The following is an 18,811-nucleotide window of genomic DNA, read 5'->3' as shown; positions in this document are numbered from 1 at the left end:
TCAACTCCCTTTCCAGACATCACATTTGAGCTCTAGGCAGGAGGAAGAAGGAAAGGCAAAATATAAAAAGGTACATGCCAATTTTTTTTTAAAAAGTGTATTCTCACTGTGTCCACCATTGCTTTAAGGAGCTTTCCCTAGAAGCTCTACCTAAACAATTCTATCTATACCATACTGGCTAGGATGAGTCATGTGCCCATCCCTAGTTGCAAGGCATCTGGGATATGTAGTTTAGTAGGTGGCACATTCTGCCTAAACCAAACAGTGGATCTTTTGTTAAAAAAGAAGTCATGGAGTTTGGAGTGGTTTCTGAGAGTGGTTTCTGATTTTAGCAGGGGGTGCTGATTTTAGCGAGGCTACATGGTATGCCATTAATAGAAAGAACACAGGCTTTGGAATCAGAAAGAAAAGTACCAATTACTGTTGGGTGATATTGGGTCAAAGACTCACTTCCTTTGTGCCTCATTTCCTCCAGTTTTAAAGATTACATTACATTAAATTTTAAAAAAAGACACAAAATGACCAGCACAGCACTTGGACATAGGACACTTGCAAGACAATTAGTTCCTCTTTTTTACAAAGGATTTTAGCTAGGACCTGCAGAGTCAAGACCAGTTAGACTCTCCCAAGTCTCCTAGACCCTTTGCACAAGCAGGAGGTAAACTCCCTCCCCCTGTCCTCAGCCAGAACGAAGGCCCCAAGGAATCTAAACCCCTTAATGCCAGGAGAAACAAATGCAATTCCTGCAGCAGGTTTGCGGACTCTGTGGGCACTGACCCTTCTGAAACCCTTCTCCTGAAGAAATCTAGGCACTGCGTAGGAGTCGTGGAGGTGCCTAATAAACATCTCTGTATGAAGAGGTGATTAACTTAGATGGATGGCATCTCTCCATAGTCATAAGATGTGGGTTTTATGAAATACAGGGTAAGATATTTGGATTGGTGACAGTCTTAAAGGCCTTGATGACTTAATACGAAAATGAAAGAAGTTGACATTATGATATGATTAGATGGGTGCTTAAGGATGAGGAGAGAGAGGGAGAGAGGAACAAAGACCATCACAGATGGCATTTCCCCAGGCTAGGCACATGAGGGCTCAGAGCTGTGGCTGTAGAATTATTTAGTTAAGGTAATTCTAATTCCCAGAACAGTTAGACTCTCCAAAATCTCAGTGGATTTGTACAACAGAAGTTTAGTTCTCACTCTTGTAAAGTTCAAAAAAGGTCCAGATTAGGGCAGTTCTCCTCCAAGTGATTTGGAAACCCAAGCACCTTTCATCTCCTTGGTCCTTCATCATCAATTTATCTATGAATCTGCCTAAAGCCAGTGGCAGGGAACGAACATGGATGATCCTGCATGGGTGGTTTTGTGGGCCAGTCCTGGAAGTAAATGCTCATTCATTGTATTGACTAGAAATCAGTCACATGGTTACATCTCTTTCTGCAAGAAAGGCTGGGAAATGCAATCCAGCTGTGTACCCAGGAAGGCTGGAGAAATGGGTTTCGTGAACATCTAGCTGGTGTCTACCATGGAGATGAGAAAAAAGTTCAGGTCAAAATTGTAGCCTTTGAATAACAAAACCTTAAGGCCAAAATAGAATTTTAAAGTCATTTAGTTCATCCTCCTTATTTTGAATTTAGTTCAATTTCTAATAAAGGCAACAAAGTTTGAAGACACTGTGCTAGGGTTTGTGGGCAACCCAGAGAGGAGCTTCATCCTGCTGCGTCCCTGCCTGTCCTCTGAGGAAGACAATGCCACGTGGGAGGGGGCAGAACAGGAGCCAGATGTGTGTGATGAAATGTAAGGTGCAACAGAGGATTACTAAATGACAGGGGACCTTTCAGAGGTGTTTCACTTAAATGTTAGTGGAATATGTAAGTGTGAAGATGGTACTATAAAGCTGGTAACAATCAGTAAATATTAGCTTTAACCAAGTGGTTCTTGAAGTGTGATCCCTGGACCACACTCATTTGGCAGACTCATTTGGCAACTTGTTGGAATTGCAAATTCTCAGGCCCACCCCAGATCTACTGAATGAGAAACTCCAGGGTAGAGCCTAGCAATTTGTGTTTTAGTAAGCCCTCCAGGTGTTCTAACCTATGAAGTTTGCAAAACTCTGCCTCAGAGTACATCAGCTCTGCAGATATATATATATATTATTTATTTATTTTTTTAGATGTTCAGGCCTTTGAGACACCCTAAACTGTAAAGGTTTCCACTGTTCTCCCATGTTTATTCCAATGTTGTAAGCTTATTTTATCATCAAATATCAATAATATCTGAAACCTAAAGAAACTATATAAAGTTATATAGATTGTATTTTCAACAGTTATCCAAACTATTATTTATTATTAGTTTAATATTCTTTGGAGTCATAAGGGCATTTTGATCTAAAGGCCAGTTAGTGCTTAATTGCCTTGTTGGTCATTAATGGTGTTGTACACTGGAGCTTTTATAAGTCATGGCTCATAGATTCCTCACTTTACTCAATAGCAGTGATACAGGGGAAACGACCAACCATCCATCACCTTCCAATCACTGAAGTCAGAAGGGCCCATTTCTTCACTGGTTGCATATCACACCCTGACCCATATTTATTGCCACAGTAGGTATCAGAGGGTGGTGACATGAGGGGCGATGAGGCTTCAGGAGCCGGTGCTAACAGTGATACAGGATTAGGGGACGTGGCAGCTCTTCTGAGAGGCAAGAAGGTGCTGAGAAGTGTGATGACCTTGCTTCTAAATCTCAGTTCTGCCACCACTGACTCTATGAGACCCTTTTGATTTTCATTTTTGTAACATGAAAGACCTGGGTTTGGTCTGTGGGTTTTAACTTCTTTGGAGCCATGGTCCCCTTCAGAATCTCTGGAAGCTGGGAATACTGTCCCTGAATATGTACATGTGCATCTATATCCCCAGTCCACAGCCCTGGAATAGATGGTCTCTATGAGCCATTCCAGCCCTGACCTCATTGAAAGTTCTTATGCTTCTGTGAAACATTATGGAAAGGAAAAGTTCATTACTTACATTCTGGAAATAAATGTTGCCATCATCCTTCATGACCCTGTGGGTGCATAAGTCTCATGCTGTAAAAAGCACCTTTAATCTAGTTTAATCTGATTAATCTAGTTAATGAAGTAACTCTGATTTGTAATGCTGGTCTCAAGGTAGGGAAGTGGGCAATTCATTCCCGGCCTTCAGGTAGGAAAAAAGGCAAAGAGTTCACACTTTTTTTTACAAAGTAGAAATAACAGTTTTACATTTTCTTTAAGTTTTCATTTTTTATTTTCAACAGGGTTAGGAAGCAGCCAATCATAACTCAAGCTATTGGGTAGTAATTATCCTTCATCCGCTAATTTCTAGGCAGGAAAAATATGATTAAAATGAGTTTCCGCACAGCTGTTGATTAGGCATAATGTCAAAGTCATCATCATAAAACTAATAATCAGAGCAGAGCTAACATTTGGAAAGTTATTGTTGAGTAACCGGAAGGCTCTAAAAGCCAAAAACAATGTCCAACTAACTAGAAAATTACCACCGCCCCCACATACTTTCCTGTCTACACTTCAACATCAATTAAACACAGCAAACTAAAACCAGTTAATTACATCAATTTTGAGGTCAACTTTCAACAACTCAAACCTCTGTGATAAACAAACCACAATATCGAAAGGTTTTTTGAAAAGTCAATATACAAACAGCCATAATTCTAGGAAAGGCTGCAATACAGTTAACAACACATCAATAAATTCTAAACAAGCTTTGTACTTTGATTAGCTCAAACCCCCTGTTGCCTCCCCCTGCCCCGAATATGCATTCCCATTCCAATCAGGCCAGTGTGCCTGTGGCCCAGGGATGCTGCAGTTGGACAGCTGTTGGAGGTCTCCGCTGATCAGCTCTTTGCAATTTCAAAGCTCCCACTGGAAAACAGAGATTAATGAGCTCACAAATGGAACAGCACATAATTTCAGATCTTGGTGGTGATAACAAGGAGCTCTTTAGGATCCTCCTTGCTTGATAACAGAATCACTTTCTTTCTTAGATTTGTCATCCAGAAGTCTAAAGTCAGTAGCAGTAATGGAAAGTTGGGCTAATGTGGAGATATTCCAAACAGAGCAAGAGCAAATGGGATTCTTGGCTTGTCTCTCATTGTGATCCTGATTGAAGACCACTGGACAGATCTGTCAAGATTCTAACCGCAATCCATTGGAAATCATTGGAGAGCCAAAGGTGAGTGAAGATGAATGTATGAATGTATACTAGGGAGGTTTGGTAAGATAGCCAATGGTAAAGACAATTGCAACTCTAGGGTTTGGAATATTACCATCCTTTGTTGTTTTCTTTCTACTTTTGCCTCCTCTTACTTTTTTTTTTCTTTTTATGCATTTAAATTTCTTAGAACTCTCTTTCATTGTCCTGGCTGGAAGCACTGGATTCCTTCTATCAAATGAACTAAAATATTTTCCAAGATGTCAGGTCAATCTGGGCAAACTTTCTCAACATAACCATCCCTACATTCCAATATCCCTCTTTTTCATTTTTCCTTTAAAAATAAACGTGCATTTTTTTCTCAAAATTGACTGAGCTCCATACTCCACGCAACCACTGTTTTTAGACCATCCAGATGCTTTGACACATGATTTTATATTTTAATAGAAGAAGGCTGAATATGAATTGCAAAATCATCTGTCTCCTTTTCAATCATAAGAATGTGACAACTCATTAATCTCAATTCCTCAACAAATAGCAGTCTTCTCACATGGGTAAAACTCCATAATGTTAAAGTCATTGCTTTGCAAAGACATTCTCATAAGATTCTATTTCCAGGAAAACTCCAAATTTCTAGTGCTATGAGTGTCGGTCACTTTGACAGAAGAGGGATGGTCAAATATTTGAAATTTGCATTGAGAATTAAGGAGTTATCTACCTTTTCCTGGGATTACTTTGAGGAAAAGGAAGGAAATGTAGAGGCTCTAACTGTGAGGAGTTGGAGGACAAAGACTCCACTGGGAGAAACATGAACAAAAGGGAAAAGATGATGAGAATATGGCACGGCACTGAATTCGCAAGGAAGGAGTTCTCTTGAATGATATTGGTCAGTGTTTGTCCTCAACTCTGCACACAAAGCTGTAGGCCTTGTTGCCTACTTTCTGGGTTACAATTGAAGCCAACAACTCTAGTTCCCCAGGAACAGAATGGTCCCACAAGACCCTCCTACTCGTGGTTCTAGGAGGATGATGAACAATTCCTACTCACGCCCTCTTTGGAGAGGGCTTGGCTTCCCTGCTTGGAATGGGATTCCTGGCAGTGTGCCAGGAGGTATTCCTCAAGAATTTCACGAGGTCTAAACTAGGGAAACGTTTCACTTCCCATCCCCTTGTAGTTTCTTCTCAATCTCCTATGCTCTCATTCTCATATTTTAGGACATGTCTATTAATGGCATGATATAGAATGGATTGAGGTAGATTAAGAAAAAGTTGCAATAATCTTGAAATGTTAAGATTGGTGTTTCCACTATAAGTCTTGTAGAATCACTGGAAGCTTTGAAGTGCCAAAGGATGTCCAGAGACCTCAGAACCACTTACTAAATCTTTGCTTTTCTTAATCTTTATATTTCAGGATCTGGGTGGTCTCATTTTGACTTCATTGAATTTCTCAAATTTTACCTGCTGTAGCCCAAATTAGACTCTGCTTCTCCTTCTCCTGCCGTCACCAGGAAAAGGGTGGGAATGGGTGACGCTGAAGTTTAGGTGTATTAGTCCATTCTCACATTGATATAAAGGACTACCTGCAAGGCGGGCTGATCACTTGGGGTCAGGAGTTTGAGACCAGTCTGGCCAACATGGTGAAACCCCATCTCCACTAAAAATACAAAAAAAAAAATTAGCTGGATATGGTGGTGGGCACCTGTAATCTCAGCTACTTGGGAGGTTGAGACATGAGAATTGCTTGAACTGGGGGCTCGGCAGAGGTTGCAGTGAGCCAAGATCATGCTACTGCACTCCAGCCTAAGCAACAGAGCAAGATTCTGTCTCAAAAAATTAAAAAATTTAAAAAAAAAAAAGAAAGAAAAAAAGGACTACCTGAGACTGGGTAATTTATAAAGAAAAAAGATTTAATTGACTCAGTTTCACAGGCTATACAGGAAGCATGGCTGGGGAGGCCTCAGGAAACTTATAATCACGGCAGAAGGCAAAGAGGAAGGAGGTACATCTTATGTGGCAGGAGGAGGAGGAAGAGAGCTAAGGAGGAAGTGCTGCACACTTTTAAGCAAGCAGATCTCGGAGAACTCACTCATTATCGTGAGAACTCACTCATTATCATGAGAACAGCAAGGGGGAAGTCCTCCCCGGATATGTTTTGGCTGTGTCCCCACCCAAATTTCATCTTGAATTGTAGCTCTCATAATTCCCATGTGTTGTAGGAGGGACCTGGTGGGAGATAATTGAATCATGGGGGTGTTTTCCCCTATGCTGCTCTAGTGGTAGTGAATAACTCTCACAAGATCTGATGATCTTATAAAGGGAAATTCCTTTTGCTTGGCTCTCATTCTGTCTCTGGCCTACTGCCATGGAAGATGTTCCTTTCACCTTCCACCACGGTTGTAAGGCCTCCCCAGCCACATGGAATTGTGAATCCATTAAACCACTTTTTCTTTATAATTTACCCAGTCTTGGGTATGTCTTTATCAGCAGTGTGAAAATGGACTAATACAGCCCCCATGATTCACTCACCTCCTAGCAGGACCCCCTTCCAACACTGAGGATTACAATTTGACACAAGACTTGGGTGGGACACAGAGCCGAACCATATCATTAGCGGAGAAATTGCAGGAACTTACTTTGATTGAGTGTGAGAAGATGACTCCACACCATTCTCTGCATGAGTTGGCATACAATTAAGACAGTCTGATAGACTGATTGGATCTTATAACCTAGGCCAAGGAGGCCATTATATCATTCATCACAAGCCTGCAGGCAGGCCCTGGTCAAGGCTGGCCTAGGGAGGAGAAGAGGAAGCAAGTCATGATGGGTCAATACCACCTTCTCTTTCTCAGCCTTCCACACCCTAACCTCTGCTGTTATTCTCAGCTGATGATCTCACTTTGCACCTTTTTAGGAAAACAGAACAAGTCTACTGAGGTAGGGCCTCTCTTCTCTGTTGTTTGAGTCTCTCCTCCCACCAAAGGCCAACCTTCCACTTCACCTTCTCAAGGACCTTTTCCCTTTGTTTCTCCTCTCACTTCTGAATCTTCAGCATCTCTCCCCTCCCTTTTTTTTTTTAGACAGAGTCTCACTCTGTCCCCCAGGCTGGAGTACAGTGGCACCATCTCGGCTCACTGCAACCTCCATCTTCTGGGTTCAAGTGATTCTCTTGCCTCAGCCTCCCGAGTAGCTGGGACTACAGGTGCGTGCCACCACACCCGGCTAATTTTTGTATTTTTAGTAGAGATGGGGTTTCAGTATGTTGGCCACGCTGGTATCAAACTCCTGACCTCGTGATCCGCCTGCCTCAGCCCCCAAAAGTGCTGGGATTACAGGGGTGAGCCCCCGTGCCCAGCCAGCATCTCCCGCTTTATTCAATTACTATCATGACTAGATAGACATGTCCTTAAAAACACAGAATAACCCCCTCCTCCCATATGTCTCTCCTGATGCTTTCCCATTTCTCTTTTGTTAAATGCCAGCATCACGATATGGGCAGGAATGGCAGTAGGGTGATCCAGAGAAGGTAACAAGGGAAGAAAACATAACTCTGTTATGAGAACAGGTTAGACTTCTCCCTGCACAGGAAGGGGGAGTGGTGGTGGGTACTTGTAGGTAAGTGTGAGCAGAGTGGGAGGATAAGTGTTCATTCTAACAAGCATTTAGTGAGCACTTACTCTCTGACAGATACTCTGCCAAGTGCAGGGAATGTAAGGATGGCTAGCATTTTGTCTCTTCCCTGTGAGTGCAGAAGTGTGAGCCTAGAAAAGAGAGGAGGAGAGGAATAAGGAAAGAAGAAGGAGAGAAGAAGGAAGGAAGTCAAGGCAGCAAGAGAAACTAACTGCCCCCATCCCCAATCTCACCTCCATCCCAGTAACACAGACTCCTGGGACTAGCTAAAAATGATGGCTAGGATCATGACCTCTAATATAACATCTTTAGAAAGCCCCTGAATGGCTTGAACTTAGGAGGTCGAGGCTGCAGTGAGCTGTGATTGTGCCACTGCACTCCAGTATGGGTGACAGAGCAAAACCCTGTCTCAAAAATAAAAATAAAATAGAAAGCCTCTGAGGTTTATTGAGGCCTTGTTCTGCACAACTCTGCTTTCAGCTTCCTATCCTTGTACTCTTGAGCACACTAGGCCTTTTACCCAGCCCAGGAGCAGTAGCAGCAGGGCTGGGATCAAGATGGCAGTTGAGTATTAGTACAATTTTCCAAGAGCCATAACCTTAAGCTAGTAGCTAGGCTCCAGATGTTTCTGTCAATGCACAGACCTTTTGGGGAGCCTCCTGTAGACTCAAAAACATAACTTTTCTGGTTTAAGTGTCAATATGCTTTAGTCTTTTTTGTTTGTTTGTTTTTTGAGACAGAACCTCACTGTGTTGCCCAGGCTGGAATGCAGTGGTGTGATCTCAGCTCACTGCAACCTCCACTTCCGACGTTCAAGCGATTCTCCTGTTTCAGTCTCCTGAGTAGCTGGGACTACAGGCACATGCCACCATACCCGGCTAATTTTTGTATTTTTAGTAGAGACGGGGTTTCACCATATTTTTCAGGCTGGTCTCGAACTCCTGATCTCAGGTGATCTGCCCATCTTGGCCTCCCAAAGTGCTGGGATTACAGGCGTGAGCCATCGTGCCTGGCCAATATGCTTAGTTATAATGGTCATTTATAAATTAAGAAAATTGTTTCTCACTCTGTGTTCATGCTGTAAGATTGAGGTGACCTTGAGAAGGCGAAGCATTTCCTCTTAACACCTTTCATGTTCTGTATCATTTAAAGATAGTGCATTTAAAGGAAGTGGCACTGGCAGTGGCTGAAATAAGTAGGGAGGTTATTTATCTCATGCATCAAAGAATTCCAAGATAGGCAATAGAGCAGATACTGCAGGTCACGGTGACCCCAAAGATCCAGGTCCCTTCTCTCTTGCTGCTCTACCATCTTTAGATAAGTGCTTGGCACTTGTCTGCTTGCTTGTAATACAGCAGCTGAAGATCCAGGCATGGCTTCTATATCACAGACAGGAATAAAAAAAAGGGGACACAGGGCAAGGGCTAAAGTGCCCACCAGCCAAGTCAGTCTCCTCTAAAAAGCTTTCGTGGGATCTCTACCCAGTGAATTCCACTTATATCTCACTGGTCAGAACTGGGGCACATAAGCCTCTTACTGTAAGGGAATCTGGGGAGGTATTTTAATTTTCTAGCCTTTTTATGTGATGAAGACAAGGGAAAATTGAGCACTGGATGGCTTTTGAGTAGCTCACAGTGTGTGCCACACACCCCATGGAGCTTTCTCCCTGAAGCAGGAGTTTTCAGCCTGAATGTCGATTAGTATCCCTGTGGGCTTTTAAAATTAAAGCCCAGGAGCCCTCAGACCAATGAAATTAGAATCTGCAGGTGGAAAATAATGTCAGTAATTTTATTTTTTTAGAGGCAGAGTCTTACTCTGTTGCTCAGAATGGAGGGCAGTGGTGTAATCATAGCTCACTGTAATGTGAACCTCCTGGCTCAAGTGGTCCTCCTGTCTCAGCCTTACAGGTGCCTGGAACTACAAGTGCATGCCACCATGCCTGGCTAATTTTAAAGTTCTCTGTAGAGACGGAGGACTTGCTACATTGCCTAGGCTGGTCTTGAACTCCTGGTCTCACACAATCCTGCCTCAGCCTCCCAAAGTGCTGGGATTACAGGCGTGAGCCACTGTGCCTGAGCAACATCAGTAAAGTTTTAAGATCCTCAGGTGATTCCATTGTGCAGTCAAGATCTGAAGCTGTTATTCTGCAGGCTGCCCTGAGTGTTAATTTTAATGATTCTCATTAGGAACGAGTGATAGACTATATATATAGAACGAGTGCCAGCCTCTAGGCTGGGCAGAACCTTCAGGATCATAGAACAAGATTTGCTCAAGGTTAAATTTGTAGTCAATGAAGAGTTTGGGGTGGCATAGCCAGATCCTCCACCCCACCCCTGCAAATAATAATAGCCCCTGCTCAAGGTTCCTATTATATCCAGTTAAATGCAATGTGAAATATGTGGCTGTTTGGAAGAATTAAACCTTGATCCAATTAGTACTGAAGGTTGAGGAGAGCAGGTAGCCTTGGACTGTAGCTGTCTCTCCTACACTCCAGTAATGATGCTCAGCTTGAAATCCAATTTGGGATGAGTGTGTAATTTAAATGTTTATTTAATTCAGAGCCACTTCTCAGTAAATAGGATGCTCAGGGGCTTGAATTACCAAAGCTCTCTCTACCCAAGTCTCCCTTACTAATCTACTCCTGACATTTATTCACTGTGTGTGCAGCTGCCAAAAAGCCCAATGCTAAATGCCCTCATTCAGTCGGAGGTTTTGTCTTCTGAAGCCAAACATCTGGTCTGTCTGAGTCCCTGGTGGTGGTGATTAACACGGGGTTTTCCAGACTGTTAGCACTGATGACAGGCTACAGATTATCCATCCAAACTAAAGCTTAGGGAGGTTAGGTGGGGTGACTTGTCCAAGGTCACGGAGACTATTTGTTGCAGCACCGGGATAATAACATCAGCCTTTAGGTTAACTCAGTTGGAGGTTGTGTGTGTGTGTCTGTGATATGGTTAGGCTTTGTGTTCTTACCCAAATCTCATCTTGAATTGTAGTCCCAATAATCCCAATAATCCCTATAATCCCTATAATCCCAATAATCCCTATAATCCCTATAATCCCCATGTGTCAAGGGAGAGAGCAGGTGGAGGTGACTGAATCACGGGGCGATTTCCCCCATGCTGTTCGCATGATAGTGAGTGAATTCTCATGAGATATGATAGTTTTATAAGGGGTTCTTCCCCTTTGCTTAGTCCTTCTCCTTCCTGCCACCTCGTGAAGGTGCCTTCTTCCCCTTTGCCTTCTGCCACGATTGTAAGTTTCCTGAGGCCTCCCCAGCCATACGGAACTGAGTCAATTAAACCTTTCCTTTATAAATTACCCAGTCTTGGGTAGTTCTTTGTAGCAGTATGAAAATGGCCTAATACAGTGTGTGTGTTTTGTGTTTTTTTAGACAGAGTCTTGCTCTGTTGCCTCGGCTGGAGTGCAGTGGCACAATAATAGTTCACAGCAACCTCAAACTCCTGGGCTCAAGCCATCCTTGTGCCTCAGCCTCTGGATTGGCGAGGATGATAGGCATGCAACACCATGCCTGGCTAATTTTTTAATTTTAGTAGAGACAAAATTTTGCTATGTTGCCCAGGTTGGTCTTTAATTCCTGGACTCAAGCCATCCTCCCGCCTTGGCCTCCTAAAGTGCTGGAATTACAGATATGAGCCACTGTGCCCAGCCTTGATGGGATGTTTTTACAAAGCAGAAACATAACAACTTTGACTAAAGATACACTGGTGCATAGTTATTGCCCTCCAAATTTTCAGCATAAACCTTTAAATAATTCAGAACCCTAAACACACCCATCCTGCAGGAATAACTCAGCTAGTAGAGGGAAGAGCAAATAATTCTACGCTTTTCCTGAATTGGCTGCCTGCCTGCACTGCTCAATTACACCAAAAGGCCCTGTCAGCACCTGGCACATGCCTGACCCACATGGGTTCACTCTAGATGGTTGTTGGTCTGAATTGATCCCTGCAAGGGCTTTGCTTTGTTACCCATTATTTAGAACGCCTCTGCAGGACCAAATTATTACCAGCTATTACATCTAGAGCAAAGCAACAAGAAATCCACTATCTTTGGGATTTATGTGAAAAAGACTCGTGGTAGCTGGAAGTCATACATAGACAGATGAGTATTTTACGGTAATGTGCTCTCAAAGTTCAATTTCTCAAGTTCTCTAGGTGACACAAAATGATTGATTTTGAAAATGAATGCTGAAGAAATAAATTGATTCCTTTGAAGTAAGTGGACCATTAATTCTTGACCTTAAAATCTCTAAAATGTTTTAAAAGGAGTTGACTTAGCAGTTACTGCATTTTGTAGAATTAACTCTTTTTTCTTCTTTTGTTATATTATCTTGCTGGGGCCCATCCACTAGCTTCACAGTTCTTAGAAAAATAGGATAGAGCCTGCTATTGGCCATATGTTTCTTAATGCCTTACTTTAAACACACATGTAGTCAATGCTTGAAGGTATAGTGGGGGGAATTAAATCCATGGGAAAGCTCAAAGCCACGTTCTACGCTACTTTAGGAAATGGCTGGTTATTTTGGCTGTGGCTCTCATTTGATCTCATTACTGAGGCTGACTGTCTTACAGCAATCCCTGGAGCAGTGTGAGCTGGCCCACCAGGGTGCAAGCTCCTCACTTGGTTGTGTCTATCTAGACTGAGCGAGAGGCTCCACTTTACTCTGTGTGGAAACTTCCCCCAAGCTGCCACTGTGGAAGCTCTGGTGAATGGGCTTAAACTTCATTCATTTGTACATTTCCTCGTTCATTTATACCTTTATTTAGTCAATATTTAGTGGTTATCTACTATATGTTAACAGGCCTGCCCCTAACATTTGGAGAGCAATTGGAGGCCCACATACTATATGTCTAAATTTTAAGTTATAAATCAAACTAATGAACTGTTCCATCATATACTGTCATAAAGACCTGGAGGGCCAGGTTCAAATGCATAATCCTAGAGCTCCCTGGAGTTCTGCATTGGAACTCGATGGTGTGTGGAGAGCTCCCCCATCCCCTCCCTTGGCCCCCATATAGGAACTGCCCTCTCTTTTCTTCCCTCCCCCAACTCTCCCTCATTCTGAGGAGCCTCCCCCAACTCTGCCCAGCATTCTGAGGAGCCTCACCTGCATGTACTGCCCCGTGGCCACCCATCGGGCCTTGGGGCCTCACAATGGTGTGTGATCTACCCTAGGGAAGATAAGAGGCCCACAAATCCTCCCTGGAAGTGGATTTAGGGCCATGTGGTCAGGGACTTACTGATTCCTGGGTACCCATAATGCCATCTAGAAGAGGAGATAATGGGCTCTGGGTGGGTACTCCCTTTGGTCCTGTGTAGACCCCTTATCCTATGGGGAGGGCACAGCTGCAAGGGCCCAGAGCAGACCCTCTGGGCAATGGTTCAGGGCCCAGGGCAGGGGCTTGGCTGCCCCTCGTCTGAGGATGGTGCTGTTTGCCAAGTGCTGCAAGGAGACAGTGAGCAAGACTCCTGAGATCCTAACCTCACTGAGAGAGATAAAAATAAATGGATAGGTGTGCGCAGTGGCTCAGGCCTGTAATCCCAGCACTTTGGGAGGCCGGGGCAGGCAGATTGCTTGAGCCCAGGAGTTTGAGACCAGGCTGGGCAACATGATAAAGCCCTGTCTCTACCAAAAAATACAAAAAAATTAGCCCAGCATGGTGGTACATGCCTGTAGTCCCAGCTGCTCTGGAGGCTGAGGTGAGAGGATTTCTTGAGCCTGAGAGGTCAAGATTGCACCACTGCACTCCAGCCTGGATGATAGAGTAAGACTCTGTCTCAAAAAAAAAAAAAAAAAAAAAAAAAAAAAAAGAATAAAGATGAGTAGGATAAGGGTTTGGAGGCATTCAATGATGAGATACAGAGTGATTGATGAATGCTACTTTAGAGTGACCAGGGAAAGGCCTCTTGGAGGTGACGGTATCTTCGTTGAGACCTAACTATACAGAGGCACTGTCCAAGCACAGGGAGCGCAGGGGCTGCAATGGCCCAGAGGCAGATTTGAGGAACAAGGTGGTAGGGAGCCCCTGGTACTGGGTTGGGGCTTGGGGGCAGTGAAAAATGGGCTGTGTTTGTAGTGGCCAGTAGGAGCTAAGTGATACAGGGCCCAGAGGAAAGAGAAATGGCCTGAGACTTCCCAACTGGCTGTCTCTGAGCAAAGGACATCCCTTGGCCTTAGCAGCCTCACCTGTAAAATTGAGATGCCTCATGCCCCTCAGAGGGCTGCAGAGGAACAGATGAGATGCTGCTGCTTCTGATATTGGACATGGAATAAGTAAGCAGTGATGTGCAGCAATGAGCTGCCTTGGACTGTGCCAAAGACTGCTGCTGGGAATGGCTCAGGAGCGTCTTGTTGCAGCTCTAAGGGAGGATTCTTTCTAGGGCATACTCACTCCCCAACCCCCACTCTCAGATGGGCTTTGAAGCCCTTCTCATGGCCTCTGTCTGTCCAGGGAGATAGCTCTCTGCCGATAGAGCAGAAAATGTCTGGGAGGCTGTGGAGCCAACATAGTCTGGACAAAGCAGCTCATCTGCAGCCCTTCCTCCCCTGTCAATAAGGAAAGCCCAACCTACCCCAGACTGTGCCCTGGCCAGGAGCTGGAACAATAACTAAGAGTCAATCCCAGGGGCTCCAAACCAAGACGTCAATGGCCCACTTGGCACAGAAGCAACGTTAGCTCATCAAACACCAACTTGCCGGGACCAGCAGTGGGACTTTTCACCCAACCACTCTCGGTTAAGGCTGCTGTTTAGTGAGAGGAACCAGAGGCCACATTGCGTGGTGTTTCTTTTTTAGGTCACTGTCTACACTGTACCTTGTGAGTTGTCTGTTACCCTCAGTACAGACTGTGAGCTCAAACATTCCCAAAAGATCTTTTTGACATCTCTACAAGATCCCAAGTTAAGGAATCTCTTCAGAGATTGTGTAACAATCTTCCACAATGGCGGTAGCTACCAGCTGTTACCCATTTTCTATTTGTCAGGACCCACACTGAGCTCTTGAATCTCACAACCACCCTATAACGGGAGCACCATTATTATCTCATTTTCCAGATGAGGAAAACATGTATTAAAGGGATTGAGTAGCTTCCTTAGGGTCATACATTTGAGATTTGAACCTAGGCTTGTTTGACTCCAAAGTGACACTCTTTTTTTTTTCAACTTTTATTTTAGGTTCAAGGGTATATATGCAGGTTTGTTACATAGGTAAACTCATGTCACAGGGGTTTGTTGTACAAATTATTTCTTCATCCGGGTACCAAGCCTTGTAGTATCAATAGTTATTTTTTCTGATCCTCTCTCTCTTTCCACCCTCCATCCTCAAGTAGGCCCCAGTGTCTGTTGTTTCCCTCTATATGTCCATGTGTTCCCATCTTTTAGCTCTCATTTATAAGTGAGAGCATGTGATATTTGGTCTTCTCTTCCTGAATTAGTTTGCTAAGGATAATGACCTGCAGCTCCATCTGTGTTCCTGCAAAGGACATGATCTCATTATTTTTTATGGCTGTGTAGTATTCCATGGTGTATATGTACCATATTTTCTTTATCCAGTCTGCCATTGATAGCCATTTAGGTTAATTCTGTGTCTTTGCTATTGTGAATAGTGCTGCCATGAACATTCGCGTGCATGTGTCTTTACGGCAGAACAATTTATATTCCTTTGGGTATATACCCAGTAATGGGATTACTGGGTGAAATGGTAGTTCTATTTTTAGCTCAATGTGACACTCTTAATCACAGTGCTGTAACATCATCATCATCAGCAGCAGCAGCATCCTAATACATTTTTAGCAGAATTTTGTACACATTACATCATTTAATCCTCACAACCCTAAAGAGAGTTATTATTATCCCATTTTACAGATGAGGAAATGGGTACGGAGATTTTTAAATAACTGAAGTCTCATTGCTCATAGGTAGATAGTTTTGTAAATAAACACCTATCACCCAGAGGGGTCAGCTGAGGCTTAGTGAGATGAAGCATCTTATCTAAGATCACATGACCAGTCAGTGGCAAGACAGGGACTGAACCTGAAGTTTGCCTGGCTCTCAATGCAAGCCTCTTAGAAATCTGCACTGAGTCTCCAACATGAGGACTCCCTGCCCCATATTTCAGTGCCTGGAGCAGAAAAACCTGGGTGGGGGTGCAAGAATTATTTTCACAGGGGTCCTTCCTGCATGTATGTGCCATGTGTGACTCAAGCATCTTGAGAAACTGAAGGTTCAAGGATCATTGCCCAAGTCCTCCTTGTGGTGGATATTTTAACAAGTATCACTGAAGGACAGATGATGAAAGAAGAAAGGAAAGCACAGGAGCTGAATAATCCAGAAACTGGATAATTAAAATGGACTCTATTTGAGAACTACCTGGCAAAGGCCTCTTGTTGGCTACAATATCAGAATTCAGAGTTGAACCCTTATAAAGTTGAATGACTACTTTCAATACAATTACAGTGCTTGGGCAAAACCATCTTTCTTTAAAAAAAAAAAAAAAAAGGTTTTCCAAAGGGAAGGGACAAACCTATCATTCCTTTCCCAGCAAATTTGAACAATTTAGGTGGTACAAAGGAAGAATTTAGCCTGTTGATGATAATAATGATCATGATAATAATGTTTCACTTTAACTTAAAGTAAGAGTCATAATGAAAGGCACGGGGTTAAATAAAGAGCATTTGCTTACTTCCTTAATGCCGTAGGTTTAGATGAAGTATATATGATACGTCAAGTCCTTGAGTTAGGCAGCGAAAACCCAGAACTTGTGTGAATGTGGTTTATTTTCCAGTGAGGAAGCAGACATCAACCAAGCATCACAAGTAACTTTCAGAATATCAAGTGGGTGCAAAGATAGTCTTTTTGACAAATGGTCTGGAACAACTGAATATCCACATGCAAAAAAATGAATCTAGACACAGATTTTCACAAAAATTAACTCAAAATGTATCATAGATCTAAAGGTAAAATGTAAAACTGTAAAACTAGAAGATAACATAGAAGAAAACCTAGATGATCTTGGGTTTGGTGATGACTTAGATACAAGAGGTGATTAGAAGTAAGCAAGGGCTGTGAGAAACAGGGTAAAATGTTTGAATTTGGGCCTAAAAGTAAAGCCAGAGGTGCAGAGCTGTGTTATCAGCAGGATCAGTCACATGCAAAGGCAAAGCAGGTGAGGTTTTGGGTGACTGGGTTGCCTCCTTTACTCTTTCCTCTACTCCCCTTCCCCAATGTCTGATATTCCAACATTAATGGCAATCACTTTAATCCTCCCACAATTCCCTGCTGATGTGCCAAAAATAGTCTGGTACTGCCGGGGAGGGCTGCCAATTCTGAAGAGATTACAGACTGGGGGATTTGAGAGCAGGCCCTATGGTGCATGTAGAAAGCAGGGTGGCACTGGGTGTCTAAGGATGGATCTGGAGGGGAAGGTGGAACAGCAGCGGAGGAGGCGGGGCTCTGGGTCTGTTGTATTCCCTAGGGTGGCTCTTGACTGACAGCTGCACTAATTGCAGATTACATTGCTGATACATTATCCATATAGCTGAATTGATAATGTTTTGACAGCGAAATGTTTTATGACTAAAGTCTCCCAAGGTGAAGGAAACCAATTATGAAACATGATGGAGAATCTCATAGAAGCACACACCACTACGCTCTTTGTGGGCATGAATGTGTGTGGGTCATGTGCTTGGCCCTGCTTTCAGCACTTTGTAAAACCCCCCACCAGCCCTCATCTCATCCTGGCTCTGACCTGCCTCTTTCCAGGGGTCTCTTGGCCAAGTTTCTCTTCCTGCCTGCCCCTCAAAACCCCATGCTCTGTTCTAAAACCACTGACAATCCTGTCTAAATGAGTTTATTTGCAATAAACCCATTTTTACCCCAAATGCATACATTCCTGTGTTAGTGTTTAAAAGCTAACGGTGGCACTAAAGTGTCATTTGTTCATTCACTCATTGGTTCTAATAAATGGCATTCATCAAATGCCCATGATATCCACTAAAGCTAAACATGCCCCTGTCCTATGACCCATCAATTTCACTCTTAGGTATTTACTCAAGAGAACTTAGTGCATGTGTTTACAGAAGCACATGTATGTGAAGGAAGACAGCAGCTTTATTCATAATTGCCAAAAATTGGAAACAAACCCAAATGGCTGTCAAGGTGAACGGATACACAAATTGTAATATATCCATACGATAGAATGCCCCGCAGCAATTAAAAGGAACAAACTATGGGTCCATGCAACAACATGGATGAATCTCAAAGACATTATGTTGAGCAAAATAAGCCAGGTAGTAAAGTCTACATACAATATAAATCCATGTCTAAGAAGTTCAAAAGCAGGTGAAACAAATCTATGGTGTTAAAAGTCAGAATGCTGGTTGCCTCTGAGGGAGGGGGCTATTGACTGGGAAGGGCATGAGCAAACTGGGTTATTGAGCCTGGAGAAGCCTTCTGGAGTGATGTAATTTTTCAAACTCTTGACCTGGGTGATTTGCTTACGTGGGTATACCCATATGTAAAAATTCATCAAGCTGTACACTAAGATCTGTATACTTTACTATAGATAAGCTATACCTCAATTTTAAAAAGTGTTCACCACCAGGGCAGTGTGCATCCGGGCTGAGTCCAGCTGTTCCAGGCCACCACTGTTGAGAAGAGTCAATGGCCCAGATGAGGGTCTGGGCAGCCCTCCCTCAGGGCCCTAAGGAAAATGAGCAGTCGTTGGGTGACAGCACTAACTGCAGCTCAGGGTACTCCAGGGAAAGAGAAAAGACTGTTAAGGCAGAAAGGAGGTGTGTCTGGTGGTCACTGCTGAGGCCTGCAAGGAAGGCTGATCCAGTGTGGACCACAGCAGGGTCTCAGAGAGGCAGGAAAGAACCTCCCTCATCAGTGCCAGTGGCTCAGAAGCTGGAAGAACTGCACAGCTGTGGCCAGGCCAGGAGGCAGTGATCCAGGGAAT

The 18,811-nt window shown here is 43.5% G+C and overlaps 1 long non-coding RNA gene across 1 annotated transcript in view; it reads left to right on the top strand.

Annotated features, from left to right (window-relative positions):
- The window catches only part of LOC129058703 (uncharacterized), a 36,469-nt gene that overhangs the window by 12,460 nt on the left and 5,198 nt on the right, over positions 1 to 18,811 (top strand). The window contains exon 3 of the long non-coding RNA XR_010139296.1: positions 4,041 to 4,228. This is a non-coding gene — a long non-coding RNA (uncharacterized LOC129058703). The remainder of the gene's footprint in view (positions 1 to 4,040; positions 4,229 to 18,811) is intronic.

The sequence above is a fragment of the Pongo abelii genome, chromosome 2, assembly GCF_028885655.2.
Source record: "Pongo abelii isolate AG06213 chromosome 2, NHGRI_mPonAbe1-v2.0_pri, whole genome shotgun sequence".
In the NCBI taxonomy this organism is placed as follows: Eukaryota; Metazoa; Chordata; class Mammalia; order Primates; family Hominidae; genus Pongo; species Pongo abelii.
Note: the sequence above shows the minus strand (reverse complement) of the source record. Positions and strands in the feature narration are given on the sequence as shown.